Source organism: Lissotriton helveticus, chromosome 3_1, assembly GCF_964261635.1.
Source record: "Lissotriton helveticus chromosome 3_1, aLisHel1.1, whole genome shotgun sequence".
NCBI classification, from domain to species: domain Eukaryota; kingdom Metazoa; phylum Chordata; class Amphibia; order Caudata; family Salamandridae; genus Lissotriton; species Lissotriton helveticus.
The window spans coordinates 197,700,306-197,706,001 of NC_136061.1; positions in this window are offsets into that span (position 1 = coordinate 197,700,306).

Genomic DNA, 5,696 nt, shown 5'->3' on the forward strand with positions numbered 1-5,696 from the left:
GGAGCAAAGGACAACAAAGTAAAAGTAACCGCCGCGTGATCAGAAATCAAAATAGGATGAATAAGCGGAGAAGAGGAGGACGAAACAAGAGAAGAGTGAACAAGTAGATAGTCAATCCGAGAAAAAGAAGAGTGAGGTGAAGAAAAGAAAGAAAAGTCGCTACCAGTGGGATTGTGAAGACGCCATATATCTTGAAGCTGAGTGAGGGAACACATGTTAAGCATTTGTTTATGGGATTTTGGAGGACGAAACTGAAAAGCTGAATTCCTATCCAAAATGGGATCCATCGGTAAGTTAAAATCACCGCCCACAATAAGATTCCCAGCATGTGGGGTATCATTTAATTTTTTGGTAATCGATTTCCAAAAGGTCGGATCGTCAATGTTAGGGGCATAGATATTCATCACATAAAGAACATTATGTCCATCAGACAATTTGGTTAACAACCAACGACCTTCAGAATCATGATCAGAAGAAATTATAGATAAACCTGAAGTCTTGGAAATTAATGTAATGACCCCATTTCGTTTGCCAGAGGCATCAGAACAGCAGACATCAGAAACCCATTCCTTTTTCAAACATAACGCCTCTCTGGTAGAGACCTTGGTCTCTTGAAAAAGGATCAGGTCCGAAGAAAGAGCTTTACAATAATCTAAGACTTTTGACCTCTTCACCGGATGATTTAAACCCTTAACATTAAGGGATAATACATTCAAACCCGGCATGGAAATATATACAGAAAAAGAGAAAAGACACCATAAATGACAGAGAAATAACCAACTGCACAGAGACAAACAACCAAATAGCAAACAGAACGAGCGCAGAGGGATGATCCATGTGGGAAATCCGAAAATAGAAAAAAAGACAGGGAAGCAGAAAAGAGAAGGGAGAGAAGAGATAGCAGGGGAGGCCTGAAAAAGACCCAATTCATACTAGGGAGAACGTGGAAAAGCGAGCAAGGGACCCATACAAGGAGGGAAAATAATTAATATCAATAGCCCCGAGAGATTACTCAATTGATGACAATAAAGTAGGAAAAGGTAACAATCAAAATATAAACAAATACCAGCATAATAATAGAAGTAAGAACAGTGCAACCAGCAAATCTGTAAAGTGACACTGAATTAATAACCCAATAACAAGTGTCATACAGAGAATATGTAATAATATTAGTCAGTTTGATACTGAAACATACAGTGTGGTAAAGTAAAAAAGAATACACAATTCCATGAAGATAACTATGTGTATCCTCAATAGAGACATTCAATTAATGAACAATCCTGAACTTACAAAAACTTACGATATGTAATTAAAATCGAAAACGCACGAGCATATGAAAAATATAAGAAAAAAAAGGAAGAGAATAGAAGAATAGACATCGAAAAAGAAAGAGGAGAGATGATACATATCAGAGAAAGGTATCTATTATTAACAGAGAAGCAACAAACAATGAAAATTGACCTGAGATGAACATTGACATAAAATATATAACCACTAAAGCTGAGTAGAAGAAAATGAGACTAAAATAGTGACCAACTAAGAAGCAAGCAATAAGGACATAATAGTAGAAAGTACAAGAAGGAGAGATTATATAGATCAATAGAGTAAACAACAAAACTCAGAAAGAAGGAGAGAACACAGAAAGAAGATATACTCAGGAGAGGGGTAAAATAGATAAAAAAGGAAGAGAATAAAAGAATAGGAAGCGAAGAAGAAAGTGCGGAGATGATACATATTAGAGAAAGGCAACTGTCTGAATAGACAAACAGCAAGCAATGAAACGATTGTGGGCTAAATAGTGACAAAACATATATCACCACTAATGCTGAACACAAGATAATGAGACATAAATAGTGATGTACTAAGACGCAAACAATATATACATAGTAATAGTAATACTAATGAATCCAATATTGAAAATACAATATGGTAATGTAAAAAGGAAACCAAAAGACCATGAAAATAGCTATGTGTAACCTAAAAAAAACAGTCAAATAATGAACAATCCTTAATTCCATAAAACGTACGAAATGTGAGTACATTTGAAAAAGCATAAACAATAGAAAAAATGTAAGAGAAGAAAGAAAGAGAATAGGAGAATAGAAGCAAAAAAGAAAATGAAAAGGTGATACACACTAGAGAGAGGCAACTATTAGTAACAGACAAGCATCAAACAAAAAAACTGTCCGGAGATGAAAGTGGACATAAAATATATAACCCCTAAAGGGGAACACGAGATATTGAGATGAAAAATAGTGATCGACTGAGAAGCAATCATATATACATATTAGTAAAGAATGTAAAGAAGAAAAATGAGAGAAAAATAACGGAGTAAACAACATGACTATGAAGAAAGGAAAGAGTACGAAACAGAACAGAAAAACTCCAATAACGGAGTTAAAAGTCAATAATGCAGTATACTAACAGCAAGAAAGAGAAGAAGAAACATAGGAATACAGAAAGCCACCATAAAGGAGACAGAAGGAGACATTTCAAGTGCCCGAAGCACCAGGATCCTGGGAAGTCGCCCTGTGAATCTCCATCTGTATCTCCATCTGGTTGTCCAGGAAGGTAGCTAAATCAGCCGGCTCATCAAAAATTCTGGAACGTCCCTTGTAAGAAATGCGGAATTTGGAAGGACCAGCAAAGGAAAAGGGAATGTTCATCTCAGAAAGACGTTTCTGAAGATTAAGGAAGCCCTTCCTCCTTATGACTGTATCCCTGGCAAAGTCTTGAGAGATTGAAATTCGATGTCCTTCCCAAACGACATTTTTAGTCTTACGCATGTGAGAAAGAATTTGTTCTGTATGTTGATGACGCAGTGGCTTAAAAATTATTGCTCTTGGCTGGGTGGCAGACTTAGAACGAAAAGTTGGAACACGATGTGCTCTTTCTATCTCAAATTCTCTCTGAAATGAGATTTGTAAAGTATCGGGAAGCCAACGATACAAAAAATCAATCATAGAGGAAGATGAATTCTCTGCATCTTCCGGCAGACCAAAAATGCGTAGATTAGATCTACGATTACGGTCCTCCTGCTCAGTGAGATCTTTACGCAAAGCCGCCATTGAACGCTCCAAGTGGCTGAGAGACCTGGATTGCTTCTGTATATTATCCTCTGAGGAACTTATACGTGACTCCGTGGCCGATACACGAAGAGAAAGGGCTTTGAAGTCATTCCTAATAGCGGACACCTCCACTTGTAGTAAATCCGTATTAGTCTTTTTAGATTGTGCAATATCATGCACCTCATTAAGGCGCGTTAATATTGCGTCAAGAGTAGAGTTGGTGTCTGACTGAGCAGTCTCAGGCGTAGGAGACAATGACTTAAGTCGTTTAAGTGAGGCGCCAACATCTTTTGGGTCTTTATTAGTGGAGGAACGGCCCATACTTGCAGCCATGAAGAAACAGACCCCAAGAAAAATACACAGCCACTTGAGGAAAAAAAGAGGACAGAAACTGCGTAGTTACACCAAAAAAAAAGTGAAATACAGCACCCTGAGCGTAAGGAGCGCTAAATCAATGACAGCGGCGGACTTATATGAAGAGCAGGCATCAAAATGTATGGTAGAGCCTCATATAAAGCAAGAGGTTACACCAAATACATCGTGAGGAAAAAGCAGTTCCAGCAACAGAGATCAGTACTGAAGAAAAGAGAGCGTAGGCGACATAGTATCTAACCAAGCAGCACAAAGAGCATAAAAAAGGAAAAAAAAATGTTACCATTTGCAAGCGCCGTGTGGAAAATGACCTGGATATCCCCACACCGGCAATAATGTATCAAAAACGGCACCTCTGAAGAGAAAGCGCCGGCTCCGTCACAAGCGGGAAGATGGCGGCCGCCCGTGAAGAGACCGAGCGTCACAGCAGCTTGCCGGGGAAGATATGCAGCCGTCGGCAGAAATCGCCGAAAATGATGTCAAACAACTCCTGGCATAATCCGGCACCTGGAAATGTCGTTCCAGTGAAGAGGGGCAGTCAGGAAGCGGCTGAAAATCTCAGACGGGCCACACTCGCCTTGGAGCTCAAGCGCGACACGCCATGCTGCAGCGGCACGCAAGCCATGCCCCCTCGAACCATAGAATGCTTTGAGCCTGCAGGACCATTGAAAAAAGCTGGAAACAGAACAGAACTGACCTGCTATAGTACATGACTTCTCGAAAGTAGCCAAAGCATCTAATTTGCTACTGTCGAACAGCCCAAGATGTAACAAGAGGGTCTCTCACGTCGATTTTTTAACATGTGTCTGCTCAGAGGAATGATCACATCCATTACCTGTAAAAGATGAATAAATATCAAATACACTTAAAAAAAAAAGAAATCTCCGAGCTTGTTTCATTTCTCTTCTGAGAAAGAGGGATTTCACAACCTATTGCATTGATCTGTCTTTGCAAGCTTATCTATTTATCTATCTTTTCAACATCCCTATTTGTAATAAAGATTTATAAAATAATTACAAAAATATATTAGCAAAGGTAAGAGGCCGGCAGCCAATGCAAGACTGATTGACTTTTTTAGGTCTAGTGTTATCCAAGACCTTTGCATTTTACTAAAGTTGTGTGCATTACACAGTTAGTTTTAGGGATTTTCAGCAAATCTTCATCATCAGTCTAATACTGTGTCATTCACATTTTTCTTTCACGCCTGCCAGAGTCATCCTGGGCAATGGATCAGCCCATTCCAACCATTGGTTGACTTCACTATGAGTCACAGCCTTTCATAAAGAGCTCACACACACACAGTAGTTTCCTTCATTGACAGGGACTACAATGCTTTAGCTAATGTTTGTATTTAAATGATTGAGTACCAAGCACGGAGCTTCCGCAACAATAATGTTTTGCAAAAACCATGGCAGAATAAGCACGAATTGCCAAAACCAAAAGGCTGGCAGTCAACGTCAAAACGATTGGCTTTGCCAATGCTTGTTTCTTTTTGTTTCAGCAGTCCATGAGATTGCATGTGCTTTCTAGCTGCCTCCCCTGAGTGCATGCTCTTTCCAGTTCTTCTCTTAATATTTTTCTCAATTACACTGAAATATTTTGTAAATTTTGGGAGATTAGCTGTGACTCATTTCTTTAGTATTATCTTATGGTCAAACCACTTTAACAAGGCAAACTTAGGCGCAAATACTTCAGGAAATAAATGTTTCTATTGTACTGGTGCCATGTCATCACGCACTCCAGCTATCAAATCACTCTAACCAAACACCTCCTCAGGGGAACGCTCTTCATGCCCCTTTGTGCACTGCCCATACTGGGGTGATACGAAAGGCTGGAAGAAATGTTGTATTATCATCCCTGTTGAGTTGCTGTAATCTCTAATTATTGGCTGGTAGTATTCAGTATGAATATAAGCAGTTGGTACCAATATTGGGCTGCAGCTCTGTTGTGGAAAAATCTTGACCACTTCTGGCATTTCAGGAGCAGCCTTTATTCTCATACCTCCCCACGTTAGCTTCCGGTATCACATCTCCCTGCCCATTAGAGCCGAGTGAGGCAGCAGGGGTGAAGAGTGCACAACGAGAGATATTTTACTGCAGAGGGGAGTTCATGTGGCTGAGGGAACTCCTTGAAAGTGCTCCCTGGATATACTGTAAATAACAATGCCGTCGCGGGAAGTCTTCATCTTACTGGCAGGCAATTAAACAGGGTTGTAACAGGTTTGTAAAACTCACTAACTGACAGAGACAATATTTC